General features: G+C 44.7%; 2 long non-coding RNA genes across 2 annotated transcripts in view; one reads left to right on the top strand and one right to left on the bottom strand.

Moving 5' to 3' along the window:
* LOC141108650 (uncharacterized) overlaps window positions 1–22,168 on the top strand; it is a 147,491-nt gene that overhangs the window by 48,780 nt on the left and 76,543 nt on the right. The gene's annotated exons all lie outside the window — the stretch shown is intronic.
* Window positions 8,524–22,168, bottom strand: part of LOC141108649 (uncharacterized) — a 109,254-nt gene continuing 95,609 nt past the window's right edge. The window contains exons 5-7 of the long non-coding RNA XR_012236100.1: window positions 17,572–17,649; window positions 13,466–13,559; window positions 8,524–8,754 (exon numbers count right to left, since the gene is read on the bottom strand). This is a non-coding gene — a long non-coding RNA (uncharacterized lncRNA). The remainder of the gene's footprint in view (window positions 8,755–13,465; window positions 13,560–17,571; window positions 17,650–22,168) is intronic.

The raw sequence follows: 22,168 nt of genomic DNA, 5'->3' as shown, positions 1-22,168 counted from the left end.
CTGGACAGGGCGGTCAGCGGTAAGGTGCATATTACCGCTGACTCATGGTCCAGCAGGCATGGACAGGGACGTTACTTAAGTTTCACGGCGCATTGGGTGACTCTGCTGGCAGCTGGGAAGGATGCAGGACAAGGTGCAGTAGTGTTGGAGGTTGTTCCGCCACCACGCCTCCAAAATGCTAATGATTGTGACACACCTCTCTCCTCCACCCACTCCTCTTCTTCTTCCTCCATGGCCTCTTCCTGTGCTTTGTCCTCGGAACCAGCGGTGCTCCGTAGCCATTCAAGGGGCTACGCAAGTACGCAGGCCAAAAGATGCCATGCGGTGCTTGAGCTGGTGTGCTTGGGGGACAGGAGCCACACTGGGGCAGAGGTTCTGTCAGCTCTGCAGGGGCAGGTTCAGAGGTGGTTGACGCCACGCCAACTTAAGGCAGGAATGGTGGTTTGCGACACTGGCACCAACCTCCTCTCTGCCCTCCGACAGGGACAAATGACCCATGTGCCCTGTTTGGCTCACGTCCTTAACTTGGTGGTGCAGCGGTTCTTGGGCAGGTACCCGGGCTTACAGGATGTCCTGAGGCAGGCCAGGAAAGTCTGTGTGCATTTCCGCCGGTCATATAATGCCAGTGCTCGGCTGACGGACCTCCAAAAGGAGTTTAACCTGCCCAAGAACCGCCTAATCTGTGACATGCCCACCAGGTGGAACTCAACATTGGCCATGCTGCAGCGGCTGCACACGCAGCAGAGGGCCATCAATGAGTACCTGTGCGACTATGGCACCAGGACAGGGTCAGGGGAGCTTGGTTTTTTTCCCTCGCCAGTGGGCCATGATCAGGGATGCATGCACTGTCCTGTCACCATTTGAGGAGGCCACGAGGATGGTGAGCAGTGACAGTGCATGCATCAGTGACACTGTCCCCCTTGTCCACCTGTTGGAGCACACGCTGCGTGGAATAATGGACAGGGCACTTGAGGCAGAACAGAGGCAGGAAGAGGAGGACTTCCTTAGCTCTCAAGGCCCCCTTTATCCAGACAGTGTTCCTGCATGCCCGCCGATCACACAGGAAGAGGACGAGGAGGAGGAGGAGGAAGATTGTGTCAGTATGGAGGTGGAGCCTGGCACTCAGCATCAGCAGCAGTCTTTAAGGGATCAGTCCCAAGAAACACATGGACTTGTACGTGGCTGGGAGGAGGTGGCTGCGGACCATGTCGTCCTTAGTGACCCAGAGGACTCTGGACCAAATGCCTCAGCAAACCTACGCTGCATGGCCTCCCTGATCCTGCAAAGCCTGCATAAGGATCCTCGTATTCGTGGTATCAAGGAGAAGGACCAATACTGGCTGGCAACCCTCCTTGATCCACGTTACAAGGGTAAGGTTGCGGACCTTATCTTGCCATCGCAGAGGGAGCAGAGGATGAAACATCTTCGGGAGGCCTTGCAGAAAGGTCTGTGCAACGCGTTCCCAGAGACTGGGAGGTTACAAACTCCTGTGTCTGGACAACGTGTTGCTGAGGCTTCAGTCAAAGAAGGAGTGGTGGAGAAGGTGGCCGTCTGACCGATGCGTTCAGACAATTTTTTGGTCCGCAGCCCCAAGGTATGATCGGTTCCAGCAACCATCGCCAGCGTCTGTTTTACATGGTGCAGGAATACCTAGGGGCAAGATCTGACTTGGACACCTTTCCCACCAAAAATCCTCTGGGTTACTGGGTCTTGAGGATGGATCACTGGCCAGAGCTTGCACAGTATGCAATTGAGCTACTGGCCTGTCCTGCATCCAGCGTTCTTTTGGAACGCACATTCAGTGCTGCTGGAGGCTTTGTAACCGATCACAGGGTGCGTCTGTCCACCGACTCGGTCGATCGACTGACCTTCATAAAAATGAATCAGTCTTGGATCACCACCAGCTACCAAGCACCTGATGCTGATGTAACCGAATAATTTTTTTTGAAATCTCAGATCCCTTCAAAGACTGCCTATGCTGATGCTGAGTGACTATCCCTGAGTAATTATCCTCTTCCTCCTCAATCATCACGCTGATAGCTTGAAAGAACATTTTTGGTTCTGGGCGCCACCACCAATGCCTAAGGCACAATTTTTCAGCCCCTGTTTAACAGGGGCGTGTGATTACAATTTTTGATGCAATACTTTGCAGCAGGGCTCGTTCCTGTGTTCCAACTAGAGTGTCTGTGAGGGGTTGCAGTGTTGTAGCACCAGTGCCTAAGGCCCAATTTTTCTGCCCCTGTTTAACAGGGGCGTGTAATTACAATGTTTGATGCAATACTTTGCAGCAGGGCTCGTTCCTGCGTTCCAACTAGAGTGTCTGTGAGGGGTTGCAGTGTTGTGGCACCAGCACCACCACCAAAGGCCCAATTTTTCTGCCCCTGTTCAACAGGGGCATGTAATTACAATTCTTGATCTAATATTTCACAGCAGGGCCCTGTGAGGGCTTACGTTGTTGTGGCCACAACAACACCTAAGGCCCAAATTTCTGCTGAGTATATAGGGCAGGCCCCTACTTTCAAACATCTAACTTACAAACGACTCCTACTTGCAAACGGAAGGAGACAACAGGAAGTGAGAATAAATCTACCCCTAGGAAGGGAAATTCTCTCTGTAAGAGTTAATATGGGAAAAACATTTCTCCTTTCCACTGATGCTTTCCAATCCTTGTTCCACAAAAAACCCCAAATTTTCAAAAAAACATTTGTCATTGGGACAAAAAGTGAGGTGAAATCTTCTAAAGAGGAGGAAAGACAGCAAAACAAATGTCACAGGGGTGATAACCCTTCCCTATGTTTTCCAAAAAGCTTAAAAAAGATTTTTTGGCTGGAGCTAAACACGTTAAAAATGTACCCGTTCAAAATGACAAACAGATTCTACTTAACAACAAACCTACAGTCCCTGTCTTGTTTGCACCGCCTGTATACTGCTGTTCAGAGTATATAGGGCCTGGTGGCCCCACACCTTTCCTTATTTTAATTTGGGTGCGGGGTTCCCCTTAATATCCATACAAGATCCAAAGGGCCTGGTAATGGACTGGGGGGTACCCATGCCGTTTGTCTCACTGATTTTCATCCATATTGCCAGGACCCGACATTACATTAAACCCGCAAGCAGTTTTAAATGAGATTTTTTCCTTTAAAAATGACATTTGGTGCAGGGACTGTTCTAAACACGGGAAACACGCGCCACTTTACAGGCATACTATAGACACCCCCCAGGTACGATATTTAAAGGAATATTTCACTTTTTTTTTTTTTACTTTAACCATCATTAAAATCACTGCTCCCGAAAAAACGGCCGTTTTTAAAAGTTTTTTTTTGCATTGATACATGTCCCCTGGGGTAGGACCCGGGTCCCCAAACCCTTTTTAGGACAATACCATGCAAATTAGCCTTTAAAATGAGCACTTTTGATTTCGAACGTTCGAGTCCCATAGACGTCAATGGGGTTCTAACGTTCGTTCGAATTTTCGGTCCGTTCGCAGGTTCTGGTGCAAACCGAACCGGGGGGGGTGTTCGGCTCATCCCTAGTGTCATTTCACATATGCCCATGGCATGTTTGAGCAATAGATCATTTAGTGACAACTTTGAGCAAAAAAAAAAAAAAAATTGTCATATTCCCGCAACTGGCAAAATATAAAAGATTCCATGGACTCAACATGCCTATCAGCAAATAGCTTGGGGTATCTACTTGCCAAAGTGGGGTCATTTGGGGGGGTTGTACTATCTTGGCATCTTATGGCCTTCGAAACTGATTGGTAGTGAGGAGTGAAATCAAAAATTTACACCCTTAGAAATCCTGAAGGCGGTGCTTGGTTTTCGGGGGTTCTCTACTTCGCTAGGCTCCCAAAAGTCTCACACATGAGGTATCCCCATACTCAGGAGAAGCAGCAGAATGTATTTTGGGGTGTAATTCCACATATAACCACGGCATGTGTGAGCAATATCTCATTTAGTGACAACTTTGTGTAATTTTTTTTGGTAATTTTTCAATCACTATTCAATGGGCTCAATACATGCCTCCCAGCAATTTGTACCTATGGGTTTGGGCAAAATGATATCTCTCTCTCTGGAGTCTATACCTCTCTTTATACAAGAAAGGACTTTGCTGGCTTTGGAAACCGCAGCTTGGCATTGCATGCTATTATTAAAATGATTGTAAAGCTTTGTTATTTATAAAAAAACTAGTTGTAACATGTTATATTTACGTGCTCTTTGCAATGGGTTTTGCACAGAGCAGCCCCCGATCCTCCTCTTCTGAGGTGCCCCAGGCTCCTCCCCTCATTGGAGGGCGCTCTCTGTCCATTGACACAGACAGCAGGACTCGGCCCCACCCCCTGGCTCCCAGGTCACTGGATTTGATTGACAGCAGCGAGAGCAAATGGCTCCTGTGGCTATCAATCTGTCCAATGAGTTGTGCTCATCCTCGATGCTGGAACGATTGGGTTCAGGTAAATAAAGGGGGCTCTGGAGGGAAATTTGCAGCACAGGAGGTTTTTCACCTTAATGCATAGAATGCATTAAGGTGAAAAACGCTGAGACTTTACAACCCCTTTAAACTTATGATCCACCAAAACCCCCAGATCCTTCTCCACCATTAATTCCCCCAGTTGTACTCCCCTAGTATGCATGCATATTCTTAGCCCCCAAGTCCATAACTTTACATTTATCAACATTAAACCTCATTTGCCACCTAATTAGGTGGCAAATGAGGTTTAATGCATTGAGGTTGGCTTGTAAATTAGAGACATCCTGCAAGAACATGATTTCACTGCATAGCTTGGTGTCCTCTGCAAACACTAAAATTGTACTTTTAATCCCAGACCTGATATCATTTATAAAAGGTATTAAAAAGTAAGGGTCCCAACACTGATCCTTGGGTTACACCACTGATAACCTTAGACCATTCAGAGTACGAGTCATTAACCACTACTCTCTGAATTTTGACTTTTAGCCAGTTTTCTATCCATTTACAAATAGATTTTTCCAAGCCTGTAGACTTTACCTTACACATGAGCCATGTGTGGGGAACTGTGTCAGGCACTTTTTTAAAATCCAAGTATACCACGTCCACAGCCACCCCTCTATCCAAGGTTTTACTTACCTCCTCATAAAAAGAAATTAGGTTTCTGTCTGTTGCCTAAAATAGAGGAGTTCTTGCTGGAAAAAAAAACTATGTGGTCTTTTATTAAACTCTCCAGTATCTTCTCGACTATAGAAGTTAAACTAACAGGTCTATAGTTACTTGGTAAAAACTATGATCCCTTTTTAAATATAGGCACCACATTGGTCCTGCACCAATCCAGTGCTTAAAATTCTCCATAGGAGACACTTTAAACACCTTTACAGGTTACCAGTTTAGAGTTTTATATAGGAGATCTGGTGCTAGAATGTTAGCAACAATACCTCACATGTGTGGTGCGATCACCGTTTACATATGCTTGCAGGAGTAAAGTATACGTTCGCATTTGCACGTAGGCGCGGTGGGACAGGGGTGCTTCCAATTTTATTTATTTTGATTTTATTTTTTACACTTTTTTTTGGATTAACTTTATTGGGAAGAACAACATCCCTTGTGACAGCATGGGCCATGACAGGTCCTCTTTATGGAGCGATCTGGGGTCTATTAGACCCCAAATCTCTCCTCTAGCCTCCCATGCAGCCGATTAGCCACAGGTCTGATCGGCTGCTTTCCTGATGGCTAGCGGCCAGGTAAACTAAGAGGCGGTACCAAAAGTGAGGATAATACTCGTCGCTCCTGGTTTCCGGGGTTACAGAGAAAGAGAGGAATGACGTCAGTTCCTCTCTCTGTTCAGTGCAGCAATTGTTGTCGCCCACATCAATCCCAGGCTCTGCGATGGGAAGGTAGAGTCCAGGAAAGGCATTGGTTTTGGGAGGGGGTAACCCCTTCTTCTGGCACCCCACAGAAGTGATAGAGTGGCTAATTGGCCAATCAAATCACTTCTGAAAAGATTCATATCGGGGTGATGCCTGTAGGTGCGGGCAGCAAGTAGGTAAATTGGTTTTCCCTGCAAGCTTTTTTTATTTTGTAAACACTGGCTTGGGGAGCCTGTCTGTATGATGAGGCCACAATGTAGTGCACTTTGAACAAGATTAGAGATTTTTTGCTATAAAATTACTCACTAAAGTTAGCCCAATTTTTTTTTTTTTTTGTATAATGTGAAAGATGAGGTAATGCAAAGTAAATAGATACCCGACGTATCACGCTTTAAAACTCTGCACACCCCTGGAATGGCGCCAAACTTCAGTACTTAAAAATGTCCATAGGTGACGCTTTATTTTTTTTACAGGCTACCAGTTTAGAGTTAGAGGAGTTCTTGTGCTAGAATTATTGCTCTCGTTCGTTTGCGGCGATACCTCACACGTGCGGTTTTTAACACCAGTTACATATGCATGCTTGACCTACCTTCTGAGTGTGAGCAGGAGGGGATGGGGGAGCTTTCAATTTTTTTTTTTTTACACTATCCCTTAAAAAAATGTTTTTGTTCACTTTTATTACATGGAATGTAAATATCCCTTGTAATAGGGCTTTTATGGAAAGATCTGGGGTCTATAAGTCCCCACATCTCTCCTCTATGCTGGAAAAAACAAAACAAAAAAAAAAAAAAAAAAAAAACAATCTCAGGCTTCCCAGCAAAAAACCCGACAGTGCTTACATCTGCCGACACTGGAAGTGATGTCATGACGTTGCCTCCGGCCTCCGTGGGTCATAGAGATGGCCAAGGACCATCCAGGTAATCCAGGAGAAGCACTGATATAGATATATATATATATATACATACATATATATATATATATATATATATATAAAAAGATATATCTATTGCTATCGATATAGATATATATATACACACACACACATATAAAGATAGAAATATATATATATATATATATATATATATATATATATATATATATATATATATATATATTTATATATATATTATTATTTTTTTTTTTTTTTTACAGCTGGCCATTCCCTGTAAAGTAAAAGCAATCTGGATGCTTCTAACTGCAGGCATCATTCAGATATCTCTACTTCAACCTAAGAATGTCATATGACATCCACCCAGGGGCGGATCCGGGGGGGGGGGCAACAGGGCAATTGCCCCCTCCGAGATTGTGGGTGAGTGGGTGGGCAGGGCAGGCATCGCTGTGGGTGAGAGAGCCGGCGGGCGGCTCCACAGCTGAGAGCACGGGCGGCTCCGTTACGTGAACAGCTGTGTGCGGCTCAGTGACAGTTTGTGAGCGGCTGCTGGCCAATTAGGGAGCCGGCGGGCGGGGGAGCAGAGAGATAACATCATCTCTCACCGCCCAGCGCCGCCCTGCATCCCTGCAGTTCCGCCCACACTGTTGAATGTACAGGCAGCCGCGGCAGCAGAGAGATTACATCATCTCTCTGCTACCCCTGGGGCGGGATGCAGCGCTGACACATCCGCTCAGGATGAGCCATGTGTTCGCTCTGCTCCCATCGCTCTCCCAGTGGCAGCAGCCAGCCCATTCCTCCCTGCCCAGCACTGATGACAGGGGGTCACCAGTTAAATAAGCCTGACTCTGACTGGGACACAGCAAACAATTATAGCAGGCAAGTGACAATCCGCAACCTGTGGCATGGGACATGGCAAGTGACAATCCGCAACATGTGGCATGGGACGTGGCATGTGACAATCCGCAACGTGTGGCATGGGACGTGGCATGTGACAATCTGCAACGTGTGGCATGGGACGTGGCAAGTGACAATCCGCGATGTGTGGCATGGGACATGGCATGTGACAATCTGCAACGTGTGGCATGGGACGTGGCAAGTGACAATCTGCAACGTGCGGCATGGGACGTGGAAATTGACAATCCGCAACGTGTGGCATGGGACGTGGCAAGTGACAATCCGCAACGTGTGGCATGGGACGTGGCATGTGACAATCTGCAACGTGTGGCATGGGACGTGGCATGTGACAATCTGCAACGTGTGGCATGGGACGTGGCAAGTGACAATCCGCAATGTGTGGCATGGGACGTGGCATGTGACAATCTGCAACGTGTGGCATGGGACGTGGCAAGTGACAATCCGCAACATGTGGCATGGGACGTGGCAAGTGACAATCCGCAACGTGTGGCATGGGACGTGGCAAGTGACAATCTGCATCTAGTGACGGGTGACGTGGCAAGTGACAATCCCCAACGTGTGGCAGATAACAGTGGCAAGTGACACGCTCGGGGCTCCCACTGATTCTATGGTGAGTTGAACCATTTCATTTTTTATAACCATGTAATAATAGTAATAATGCGCTTCAATCATCCTGACACCATAACAAGCATGGTGCCGTGATGATTGAAGCGCTAACACCAGCCATTTCCCCGTTAAATTTACCCCCAAAAAAACGTATTTTCTGGCAGTGCCCCTCCCGAGACTAGGCTCTGGATCCGCCCCTGCATCCACCATAGGTTAAGTGGTTAAACCAAATAAAAGCACACTACCCACCAAAATCTAGTATCAGGTCAACATTTATTTAGCTATGTACAATGATTTTTATTCTATATTTCAAACAATGGTAGAGAACAGTCTTTGAAGTGATCATAAAGGGTCTTCTGCATGATGCTCATCACAGAACAAAATTGCAAAGGAAATCAGAAGAATTGATGACGTCTTTGGGTTGAATGCAGTTCACCTCAACCTTGCCGATACACCAACACTGCTAGGCCAGTTGAGCAGACTTGTTGAAACAAACAGCAGCTAAAAACGAGAGAAATAGGGTTAGAGAGGAGACATTTGTAAGCATAGTCCTTAGTGCATTTTATACTTCTGCAGCCAAACCTACATTCTATTTATTAAATTTTCCCATTAACATAGCTTAAATATACAAAAAAAAAAAGACAAAAACCCAACTAAACAGCATAAATGAGATGAAAGTTTTCATGGTACAGTTTACTTGTTTTTAAAATCAGATGCACGCTCAAAGATTAACTGGTACAAGTTAGGTCCTTTTTATACGGGTTTTGCAATCAGGTTAGCCTGTCCATTTTTCATACAGATCTGTCAAAAGCTCCATTTAAGTCTATGGATTTACATCGGCCTGTCTTCAAATCCGTCCATTTACAAAAAAAATTGAAAAAGAACTGTCTTTTTCCATTTTTCCAGACCTCAACTTGATGGATCTGAGGTAGCCTGATAACATGATGCAAGGAAAGTTGCCCATAGATTGAACATGAGGTCTGACGAAGTCTGATGTCAAAAAGCAGAAATACATTGAATGAGCACAGATTCGGACCATGGATCCCCTGCCGGACAAACTGAAACTAACGTCACGTACACACGACCGGACTTTACGGCATACTTTGACGGACTTTAAGACGGACATTCCGAATGATCAGACTTGCCTACACACGATCAACCAAAGTCCGACGAATTTGTAAGTGATGACGTACGACTGGACTAAAACAAGGAAGTTCATAGCCAGTAGCCAATAGCTGCCCTAGTGTGGGTTTTTGTCCATCGGACTAGCATACAGACGAGCGGACTTTTCGACCGGACTCGAGTCCGTCGGATAGATTTGAAACATGTTTCAAATCTAAGTCCGACAAACTTTTGAGAAAACAAAGTCCGCTGGAGCCCACACACGATCTAATTGTCTGACGAAATCCGGTACGCCGGACCAAGTATGCTGTAAAGTCTGATCGTGTGTATGCGGCATAACTTCTCACCCAGTCATATGCATTGTTCTACCATGTTGAAGATGTTCTGTTACCTAACTGCTTCTTCAGTTCTACTACTCCAAATCATTCCTGACAGACACTTAGGCCATACATAGATGGATAAAAAATACATTTTCCCATTAACATAGCATTACTTAAAAAAAAAAAAATATATATATATATAGCTGGTTACCTTTTTATGTGCTTTTAACTTAAAATTCCTTACATGTTCTCCCTGTTTTGTAGAGTAGAGCAACTTTTAACCCCTTCGCACCTAGGGGTAAAACAAATCTAAATGTCCAAGCCCAATTTTGTGACGTTGGCATGAGTTCGTAAAACTGTACGTATTGTATGGAAAAGACTGCACTAGGTTGAAAACTAAATACAAATTGCAATAGTTGCTAGCACATGAACTGTATGCTGGAACAACAACATAAAAGAAAATAAGAGAACGTTGGTTCAGCGCTTGGAACCAACAATCAGATTATAAAGTCCGATTTACAGTCATAATCAATCCATATAAAAACTTTCCCAATCCCACTTCAAAATAAAAACTTGGAAAGTGGCGATTAAGAGGTAAAGAAGGAAGAAGTTTACAGAAAGGAGCCGTCACCATAACCCAATTCACACTGCCTCTTATCCCTCAGTGTGAGCCCACACCAAGGAAGGTCAAACGAGCCTTTTCAAAGTAGTCCTGGAATGGTGTCACTGGAGCTGAATCCCAGGCTTCTCCTTAATAATATACTCCTCCACTGCCCACAATATCCATATTTCATTCCTCCAGAGTGGTATGGAGGAATGAAAGGGCATTATCATGGTGTAGTATGTATGATGACAAAAACGCATAGGGTGGAGTCGTGACACAACACTGTTGCGCACTGGGACGTGGTGGCCATTTTGATGGTTAGAAACATTTGGTTTCTCTTTGTATTGATGCCTGGTTGAAATGTTTATCAAGTGAGTGCAACACTTCTTAAAACAGGCGTCGATACAGTGGGCTTGAATGTTTATTTGAAATGCAAATGATGTGTCGCGCAAAGACTGACTCCAGTAGAGCAGCCAATTACTATCCGCACTGCCTATGAACTCTGCTCTGCTGGGACCACAGAGCATATGCGCAATGGAAAATCACTAGCAATGCATTCTACATTGCTCCCAGGGGGGCATATAAAATGAGCAGCAAATGGGTAGTTAACAGCATTGTATATAATGCTACAGTGGGCTTTGGGAGGGGGTCTTGTCTAAATGCTGCTCTAGCAAATGGGCAGCAAGACATATGTGCTTTGTGTCGGAACTCTGCTCTGTTGGGACCACAAAGAGCAATTTTGCCAGCTACTGGCTACACTATTCTTGGGCAATAATGAATAGTTTTCATTGAAAAACTTTCATATTTTTTAAAAATTAGGGACGTTTAACCACTTCCCTACCCGGCCATAGACAAATGACGTCTACAGATGGGATCTCCCATCCTGGGTGGATGTCATATGACGGCCTGGGATTCCCGGCCGTCTAGGGGGTGCGCGCGCCCGCCGCGTTGCTCGGGACCCGGTGCGTGTGCCGGCGGCTGCGATGTCCGCCGGGCACCCGTGATTGCCCGTTAACCGGGCCGGACCGTGGATCTGTGTGTGTAAACACACAGATCCACGTCCTGTCAGTTGTGAGGAGAGCGATCTGTGTTCCCAGTACAGCGGAACACTGATCGGTCTCCTCCCCTTGTACGTCCCCGCCCCCTACAGTTAGAAACACTCCCTTAGGAAACATAGTTAACCCCTTGTGTCCCCCTAGTGGTTAACCCCTTCACTGCCTGTCACATTTACACAGTAATCAATGCAATTTTATAGCATTGATCGCTGTATAAATGTGAATGGTCCCAAAAATGTGTCAAAAGTGTCCGATGTGTCCGCCATAATGTCGCAGTCACGAAAAAAAAATCACGATCGCCGCTATTACTAGTAAAAAAAATAAATAAATATATATTTTTTTAAAATGCCATAAATCTATAACATATTTTGTAGACGCTATAACTTTTGCGCAAACCAATCAATATACGCTTAATGCGATTTTTTTTTTTTTTACCAAAAATATGTAGAAGAATACGTATCGGCCGAAACTGAGGAAAAAATTTTTTTTTTTTTTTTTTAAATTGGGATATTTATTATAGCAAAAAGTAAAAAATATTGTGTTTTTTTCAAAATTGTCGCTCTTCTTTTGTTTATAGCACAAAAAATAAAAACCACAGAGGCGATCAAATAACACCAAAAGAAAGCTCTATTTGTGGGAAAAAAAAAGGACGTCAATTTTGTTTGGGTACAATGTCGCATGACCGCGCAATTGTCATTTAAAATGCGACAGCGCTGAAAACTAAAAATTTGTCTGGGAAGGAAGGGGGTGAAAATGCCGGTATTGAACCGGTTAAAAGCATTTGTGTGGGAATGGCATGTGTCATACCTTTTCCCCTTAGGGGAGAAGGCATCCCTGACCCAGTGCCTCAAGTCCCCCCCCCCCCACTTCAGCAAACAGTGTCAAGAGACTTAGTCAACTTTACATTCATTTACTGTCTCCTTCTCAGTTTCACATCATTGTGGTATATTCACAGAAGTTTTTTTTTTATGTCTTCTATTATCAAAATTTTTCTAAATTTATATTAAAATCTTATTTGGTATTGTTACTTTTATATATAGGTCTTCCCAAAATTCTATTCTTCCACTTCCCATATTCACCCATCCTCCCACCTACTTCTCTTCCTTTCACCCCCCTCCCTTTTGGTCTGCTCTTGGCCCTCTGTTTCTAGGCCTGCTCAAACCCTGTTGCCCTCTGTCATTTTTTCAAAGTATTTCTCAGAGGTTTCAAAGTCTCCGTGCCTCAAGTCTGACCCAAGAATAGGGCATGTTGATTTTGGCCTGGTCAAAGAGTTTGTTGACTGTAGTATGGTGCCCTCATACTATAACCAAGAAAAATTAAAAACCATTCCAAGATCAACACTCCGTATTCCCAGGAAGAAAGGATGTACAGTTGGAAGAAGCTCCGCCATTCCCATCATAAGCCATAATCAAACATTTAGACTACCTGACAGGGTGCACTGGGAGCAGTTGGAAAAGAGACCGAATCAGATCCAGCCCTGGCTTTCTCAGGGGAGTGAGCACTCCTCCCCCAGTTCAGCAAGGACTGAGATTGACCCAGTCCCTCAACCTTCCACTACAGAACAGCCTAGCAACCAGTCTAGATGCCCAGTTACAGCTTACAATTGAAATGTAAGATGGTCTTGCAACAGCCGCCCTTTACCTCCAGAGAGCGGGGGCTCTCCGTAGACTTTCCCAAGAGAGATCGGAGTGAAATCCCTGCTCAGCCATTCATCCCTGCAGAAATTAACTCCTTGAAACCGGTGTCCTGCAGGGTAATCACAAGATGCAGGTTGTTGAGACTGAGACTCGGAGCCATCACAGCTTATGGGGACCACACTAACCCACGACCAAGGAGCTCATTCACCGCTAGAGACTTCAGACTGAACCTGAATATCCCTCAGATCCCGGAACTTAAAAGTTATGATAAAAGCTCATAACTCAGGCAGTTGATTAAGATATATACTTTCTCATTTCTAACTCAGTCAGTCTATCAATATTTTTGGGTCCACAAAACAGAGTGGCTAAACCCAAGCAATGGAGTTATGATAAAAGCTCATAACTCAGGCGATGCTTTTATAGCAAGTTAAGACGCATTTTGTATCATCCAATGAGTTTTATGTAGGTACCCACCATCTGCTAATGCTGCAGGAGCAGAAAAGGGAGTCCATCTTGCTTGGAGTGTGCTTGGCTTTCCATCTTGCTTGAAGAGATCATGGCTTATCAACTAGTCATGGAAAAAGAGAAACTTTACAATGACATCATGACTACTTATCCAGAGATAATAAAATATGAGGTTTCGGTTAAAAATACACAATCTAAACCAAGGCATGATATGAAAATATTTTACTGTTAACCTAAAATGCTAAACCTGGCTTCAGTATCTCCAGGTCACTTACCCATGAATCTCTAAAAGCTGGCCTTGTACGTGCCAGTGTTTTCATTCAGCTAGTGGGTTAAATTAAAAAAAAAAAAAAAAACTGACCGGATTCCTCCATCCACACACTCAATGTGGGTACTGGAATCCCCCCCACTGTATCATTGTATTCTGACAGCAGAAAGACTTCCCTGCTGTCAAAATATAATGAACATCTCTCCAGCCTATGACACTGACCGATTGGGAATATACTTTCTTCTGTTCAACCACAGTGGCCACACATGGATCCAAAATTCAGCTTTAGTTACTCTAAGGCTGGCCATACATGGAAGTTCTTTTGAAGCCTTGAGGCGATTCAGTTCGCAATTGCAGCGCTATACAAATCATTAATTCATTCATTTTGAAGTGGGCTGATCGAAAAAGCAAAACAAACTGAACTGGTTTACCCATTCACACAAGTGGAGTCAATAGAGAAATCCTTCCTGCTTGGTTATTGTATTCTGACAAAGGGGAGATGACTCCACTGTTAGAATACACTAATCAGCACTTATTGAAAGTAAAAAACCTTCCAACAAGCCGGTTCGAGAGAAGTTGATCATTAGAGCGAAGTTTCAGGAATGGGAACAGCCATAGATGGATTGAAAATTTGGCTGGTCCCTGCTGAACCAGTCAAATTTTGTTCCATCTATGGCCAGTTTCAGTGTTAAAGAGAATCAGCATGACTGAGGTCTCCAGAAGAAGAAACCCGTAAAGAAAGCCTCCATACATATACACACACACACACACACACACACACACACACACACCCAGTCGCCGTTTTATTTTTGCTCCCTTGCTCACTTGGCCGCTTTGGCGCCTCCATGATGGCTGCCGACGGACCCAGCCTGATCTTGGGGTAAGGCATTCCTGTACCTTTTTTGTTGTAGTAATCTGCTGTTGAGGACACTATGCTGTTTTTGTTGCCTTCAATACTATGACGTTATGTACTCTTGTAGTGTCCTGCTTCCCTTCACTTTTGCCCTGAAGAAGCGGGCGACCATGAAGCATGTCAAGTTCAATGGCCTACACTTACTGATCTCCTCTGGAGAAGGGTTTCCTACCCTGGGGGTGTAGTGACCATCAAGAAAGATAAAAAACAGGTCTATACCTTGTATGTTTATATAATCTTTTTATATATTATTTTGTAAAACTATATGTACACAATAAAAAAAGTATTTTAAATTCTTGTTGTAATGTCTCACAAAGTATTGAAGGGTTGCCATGTTGAGGGAGCGGTAAGTGTCAGATTTTTTTCCCCCCTAAAGATATAAGGATTCTGACCCAGTACCTAAAGTTTGACCCAAGAATAGAGAGTATTTAATTTGGCCTGGCCAAAGAGATTGTTGGCTCTAGTATGGAGACCTCATACTCCAATCCAGGGCCGAATCTATCCGTCTGATGTGGGGGTGCAGTAAAAATTGTCAGGGGGAGGGGCAGAGGATGGGAGTTCAGAAGAACAGTATACAGAAACAGGAATCAGTAGGGCAGAGTACAGTTGGGTTAGCGGGGCAGTGTCAAATGTGTGAATGGGGGAAAAAAAAAAAAAAAATCGAGCCATTTTTGTTCAACCCACTGGTTGAACACAAAGAAAAATTCTGATGCATGGGCTGAGCTTACGTTAAAGAAGAACTTCATTAAAACCAGCAACAGTTGAGACAATGATCACCTTGGTCAGGTCTATGTACAGTATATCTATGCATATTGTACAGAGTACAGGGGTTAAGAGCAAGCAATAAACAAAACAGAGTACAGCAGTCAGGATAAGTGCCACATTCACAACATGGTCCTCCCTTGCATCCACGTCTCCAAAGTCCCACCCTTACATTAGTCCCACTTTATAGCAGAGTATCGCCCCTTGCATCAGAGTGTGGCCGAGTGCCCCCTTACACATACACTATAGTGGGACGCCTGCCTTAACATGCACATGAACTTTAATGGCATCCCAGTCTTAGTCCGTAGGGTTCAATATTGAGTTGGTCCACCCTTTGCAGCTATAACAGCTTTAACTCTTCTGGGAAGGCTGTCCACAAGGTTTAGTCGTGTGTCTTTGGGAATGTTTGACCATTCTGCCAGAAGCACATTTGTGAGGTCAGGCACTGATGTTGGATGAGAAGGCCTGTCTCGCAGTCTGCGCTCTAAATCACCTCAAAGGTGTTCTATCAGGTTAAGGTCAGGACTCTGTGCAGGCCAGTCAAGTTCCTCCACCCCAAACTCACTCATCTGTGTCTTTATGGACCTTGCTTTGTGCACTGGTCCAAATCATTTGGTGGAGGGGGGTATTATGGGTTGGGGTTGTTTTTCAGGGGTTGGGCTTGGCCCCTTAGTTCCAGTGAAGGGAACTCTTAAGGCGTCAGCATACCAAGACATATTGGACATTTGCATGCTCCCAACTTTGTGGGAACAGTTTGGGGATGGCCCCTTCCTGTTTCAACATGACTGAGCACCAGTGCACAAAGCAAGGTCCATAAAGACATGGATGAGTGAGTTTGGGGTGGAGGAACTTGACTGGCCTGCACAGAGTCTTGACCTCAACCAGATAGAACACCTTTGGGATAAATTAGAACAGAGACTCCGAGCCAGGCCTTCTCGTCCACATCAGTGCCTGACTTCACAAATGGAAGAAACATTCCCAAAGACACATGCCAAAACCTTGTGGACAGCCTTCCCAGAAGAGTTGAAGCTGTTGTAGCTGCAAAAGGGTGGGCCAACCCAATAGTGAATCCTACGGACTAAAACACCAAAAAGAAGCTCCCGATACGTTTTGAGGGACAAGCTTAATGCGTTGCAATTTTGCCATGATCACATAGCAAAATGGAACATGCGTTTAGGCGACATTGAAATGAATGGCACCTAAATAAGTGCTGTGCGAATTGTCATTTTTGCACGGTGTTTTGGTATCCCAAATCAGCCCGCAAAACACTCAGGTGTGACTGGAGTCCAAGTCAACATAAAACGTTCTAGAAAAAATTGAGCAAGTTGAAAAATGGTTTATAGTATGGTTGACTGTTCAGTATGCAACTGGGTTTAAAAACAAGAACAGGGCACATTGCAAAGTGCAATAGCCACACAGCAAGTCAGCAACTGACCCATGCCGTTTTACAGCAGTCATGTGATTGTTTGCTTTAAGAGCATTACACATCGTACTGTCTATTGAATAAGCCGCAATTGTCACTGAGCTATTAAACGATTCCCAGTCATCGCCAAGGGGGGTGCCAGCTTCCCAGTCATCGCCAAGGGGGGGTGCCAGCTTCCCAGTCATCGCCAAGGGGGGGTGCCAGCTTCCCAGTCATCGCCAAGGGGGGTGCCAGCTTCCCAGTCATCGCCAAGGGGGGTGCCAGCTTCCCAGTCATTGCCAAGGGGGGTGCCAGCTTCCCAGTCATAGCCAAGGGGGGTGCCAACTTCCCAGTCATAACCAAGGGGGGTGCCAGCTTCCCAGTCATCGCCAAGGGGGTGCCAGCTTCCCAGTCATCACCAAGGGGGTGCCAGCTTCCCAGTCATTGCCAAGGGGGTGTCAGCTTCCCAGTCATCGCCAAGGGGGTACCAGCTTCCCAGTCATTACCAAGGGGGTGCCAGCTTCCCAATCATTGCCAAGGGGGTGTCAGCTTCCCAGTCTTTAAATAGGGGAGACATGCTGCCCATTGACAACCAAGGGAAGACATGCTTCAACACTGAAAAACAACGGCAAAGGGATGCATGCTTCCCATTGAACACCAATGGGGTGAAAGTGCCGTGTATTGGAGGGGTTAAAGGGTAAATTTATCTTTAAAGAAAAAAAATATATATTCAAATTTAAAAAGAAAAAAAATGTGTACCCCTCACTTACTTTAGATCGAACAGCAGTCCAACCATGCTGCTCATTCCAGAGTGCTGCTCATTCCAGAGTGCTGCTCATTCCAGTGATCTGCAACGAGATATTGGTAACATTAAAAAAACACAAGAAGGATGATATGGGGCTGTAAGCCCCAATTATCATATTAACAACTTTTAAAACAAATTATATTCACTCAACTGTAATATTGACAAGCCTTGCATTTTAAAATGATAAAATACTTTCCTGCCTTCTAAAACAATAAAGCATTTAACAGTAAAAACATACATCATTTTCACATTAAACAATATGGATCTAATTCTGACTAATAACTGTAACTAAAGCCTAACAAAAAAAAGAAATGCTACAATGGCCTTGGGAGGGGGTTCTGTCTAAATCCTGTCTAAATCCTAGGTGCAACAAATCTATGTGCATTGCGTCTGAACACTGCTCTGTTGGGACTACAAAGCTTGAAATCAACGGGAAATCAATCGCAATGCATTCTATGCTGCGCCAGGCTGGGCAGACATCAGCAGCAAAGGGGAATTATTTGCATTGTATACAAACAATGCTACAGTGGGGGCTTGATTGCGCAACACATCATTTGCATTTCATATAACTGGCTCCACTAGAGCAGCCAATCACTATGTGCATTGCTTATGAACTCTGCTCTGTTGGGACCACAGAGCAGATGCGCAAGGTGAAATCATTTGCAATGCATTCTATACACTGCTCCAAGTTGGGCATATAAATGAGCAGCGGAAGGGGAATTAATGGCATTGTATACAAACAATGCTACAGTGGGCTTGATTGCGCAACACATCATTTGCATTACATATAAACAAAAGGCCGGCTCCAGTAAAGCAGCCAATTACTATGTGCATTGCCTATGAAATCTGCTCTGTTGGGACTACAGGGCATATGCGCAAGGGGAAATCACTGGCAATGCATTCTACACTGCTCCAAGGTGGGCATACTAATGAGCAGCAAATGGGTAGTTAACAGCATTGTATACAATACTACAGTGGGCATGGGAGGGGGTCCTGTCTAAATCCTGTCTAAATCCTAGGTGCAACAAATCTATGTGCATTGCGTCTGAACTCTGCTCTGTTGGGACTACAAAGCTTGAAAACAATGGGAAATCAATCGCAATGCATTCTATGCTGCGCCAGGCTGGGCATAAATCAGCAGCAAAGGGGAATTATTTGCATTGTATACAAACAATGCTACAGTGGGGGCTTGATTGCGCAACACATCATTTGCATTTCATATAACTGGCTCCACTAGAGCAGCCAATCACTATGTGCATTGCTTATGAACTCTGCTCTGTTGGGACCACAGAGCAGATGCGCAAGGTGAAATCATTTGCAATGCATTCTATACACTGCTCCAAGTTGGGCATATAAATGAGCAGCGGAAGGGGAATTAAATGGCATTGTATACAAACAATGCTACAGTGGGCTTGATTGCGCAACACATCATTTGCATTTCATATAAACAAAAGGCCGGCTCCAGTAAAGCAGCCAATTACTATGTGCATTGCCTATGAAATCTGCTCTGTTGGGACTACAGGGCATATGCGCAAGGGGAAATCACTGGCAATGCATTCTACACTGCTCCAACGTGGGCATACTAATGAGCAGCAAATGGGTAGTTAACAGCATTGTATACAATGCTACAGTGGGCATGGGAGGGGGTCCTGTCTAAATCCTAGGTGCAACAAATCTATGTGCATTGCGTCTGAACTCTGCTCTGTTGGGACTACAAAGCTTGAAAACAACGGGAAATCAATCGCAATGCATTCTATGCTGCGCCAGGCTGGGCATAAATCAGCAGCAAAGGGGAATTATTTGCATTGTATACAAACAATGCTACAGTGGGGGCTTGATTGCGCAACACATCATTTGCATTTCATATAACTGGCTCCACTAGAGCAGCCAATCACTATGTGCATTGCTTATGAACTCTGCTCTGTTGGGACCACAGAGCAGATGCGCAAAGTGAAATCATTTGCAATGCATTCTATACACTGCTCCAAGTTGGGCATATAAATGAGCAGCGGAGGGGGAATTAATGGCATTGTATACAAACAATGCTACAGTGGGCTTGATTGCGCAACACATCATTTGCATTTCATATAAAGAAAAGACCGGCTCCAGTAAAGCAGCCAGTTACTATGTGCATTGCCTATGAAATCTGCTCTGTTGGGACTACAGGGCATATGCGCAAGGGGAAATCACTGGCAATGCATTCTACACTGCTCCAAGGTGGGCATACTAATGAGCAGCAAATGGGTACTTAAAGGCATTGTATACAAACAATGCTACAGTGGGCTTGGGAGAGGGTCCTGTCTAAATCCTGTCTAAATCCTAGGTGCAACAAATCTATGTGCATTGCGTCTGAACACTGCTCTGTTGGGACTACAAAGCTTGAAATCAACGGGAAATCAATCGCAATGCATTCTATGCTGCGCCAGGCTGGGCAGAAATCAGCAGCAAAGGGGAATTATTTGCATTGTATACAAACAATGCTACAGTGGGGGCTTGATTGCGCAACACATCATTTGCATTTCATATAACTGGCTCCACTAGAGCAGCCAATCACTATGTGCATTGCTTATGAACTCTGCTCTGTTGGGACCACAGAGCAGATGCGCAAGGTGAAATCATTTGCAATGCATTCTATACACTGCTCCAAGTTGGGCATATAAATGAGCAGCGGAAGGGGAATTAAATGGCATTGTATACAAACAATGCTACAGTGGGCTTGATTGCGCAACACATCATTTGCATTTCATATAAACAAAAGGCCGGCTCCAGTAAAGCAGCCAATTACTATGTGCATTGCCTATGAAATCTGCTCTGTTGGGACTACAGGGCATATGCGCAAGGGGAAATCACTGGCAATGCATTCTACACTGCTCCAACGTGGGCATACTAATGAGCAGCAAATGGGTAGTTAACAGAATTGTATACAATGCTACAGTGGGCATGGGAGGGGGTCCTGTCTAAATCCTAGGTGCAACAAATCTATGTGCATTGCGTCTGAACTCTGCTCTGTTGGGACTACAAAGCTTGAAAACAACGGGAAATCAATCGCAATGCATTCTATGCTGCGCCAGGCTGGGCATAAATAAGCAGCAAAGGGGAATTATTTGCATTGTATACAAACAATGCTACAGTGGGGGCTTGATTGCGCAACACATCATTTGCATTTCATATAACTGGCTCCACTAGAGCAGCCAATCACTATGTGCATTGCTTATGAACTCTGCTCTGTTGGGACCACAGAGCAGATGCGCAAGGTGAAATCATTTGCAATGCATTCTATACACTGCTCCAAGTTGGGCATATAAATGAGCAGCGGAGGGGGAATTAATGGCATTGTATACAAACAATGCTACAATGGGCTTGATTGCGCAACACATCATTTGCATTTCATATAAACAAAAGGCCGGCTCCAGTAAAGCAGCCAATTACTATGTGCATTGCCTATGAAATCTACTCTGTTGGGACTACAGGGCATATGCGCAAGGGGAAATCACTAGCAATGCATTCTACACTGCTCCAAGGTGGGCATACTAATGAGCAGCAAATGGGTAGTTAACAGCATTGTATACAATGCTACAGTGGGCATGGGAGGGGTCCTGTCTAAATCCTGTCTAAATCCTAGGTGCAACAAATCTATGTGCATTGCGTCTGAACTCTGCTCTGTTGGGACTACAAAGCTTGAAATCAACGGGAAATCAATCGCAATGCATTCTATGCTGCGCCAGGCTGGGCAGAAATCAGCAGCAAAGGGGAATTATTTGCATTGTATACAAACAATGCTACAGTGGGGGTTTGATTGCGCAACACATCATTTGCATTTCATATAACTGGCTCCACTAGAGCAGCCAATCACTATGTGCATTGCTTATGAACTCTGCTCTGTTGGGACCACAGAGCAGATGCGCAAAGTGAAATCATTTGCAATGCATTCTATACACTGCTCCAAGTTGGGCATATAAATGAGCAGCGGAGGGGGAATTAATGGCATTGTATACAAACAATGCTACAGTGGGCTTGATTGCGCAACACATCATTTGCATTTCATATAAAGAAAAGACCGGCTCCAGTAAAGCAGCCAGTTACTATGTGCATTGCCTATGAAATCTGCTCTGTTGGGACTACAGGGCATATGCGCAAGGGGAAATCACTGGCAATGCATTCTACACTGCTCCAAGGTGGGCATACTAATGAGCAGCAAATGGGTACTTAAAGGCATTGTATACAAACAATGCTACAGTGGGCTTGGGAGAGGGTCCTGTCTAAATCCTGTCTAAATCCTAGGTGCAACAAATCTATGTGCATTGCGTCTGAACTCTGCTCTGTTGGGACTACAAAGCTTGAAAACAATGGGAAATCAATCGCAATGCATTCTATGCTGCGCCAGGCTGGGCATAAATCAGCAGCAAAGGGGAATTATTTGCATTGTATACAAACAATGCTACAGTGGGGGCTTGATTGCGCAACACATCATTTGCATTTCATATAACTGGCTCCACTAGAGCAGCCAATCACTATGTGCATTGCTTATGAACTCTGCTCTGTTGGGACCACAGAGCAGATGC

This window comes from Aquarana catesbeiana, linkage group LG09 (assembly GCF_042186555.1).
Source record: "Aquarana catesbeiana isolate 2022-GZ linkage group LG09, ASM4218655v1, whole genome shotgun sequence".
NCBI classification, from domain to species: Eukaryota; Metazoa; Chordata; class Amphibia; order Anura; family Ranidae; genus Aquarana; species Aquarana catesbeiana.
This window is presented reverse-complemented; position numbering and strand designations above follow the sequence as displayed.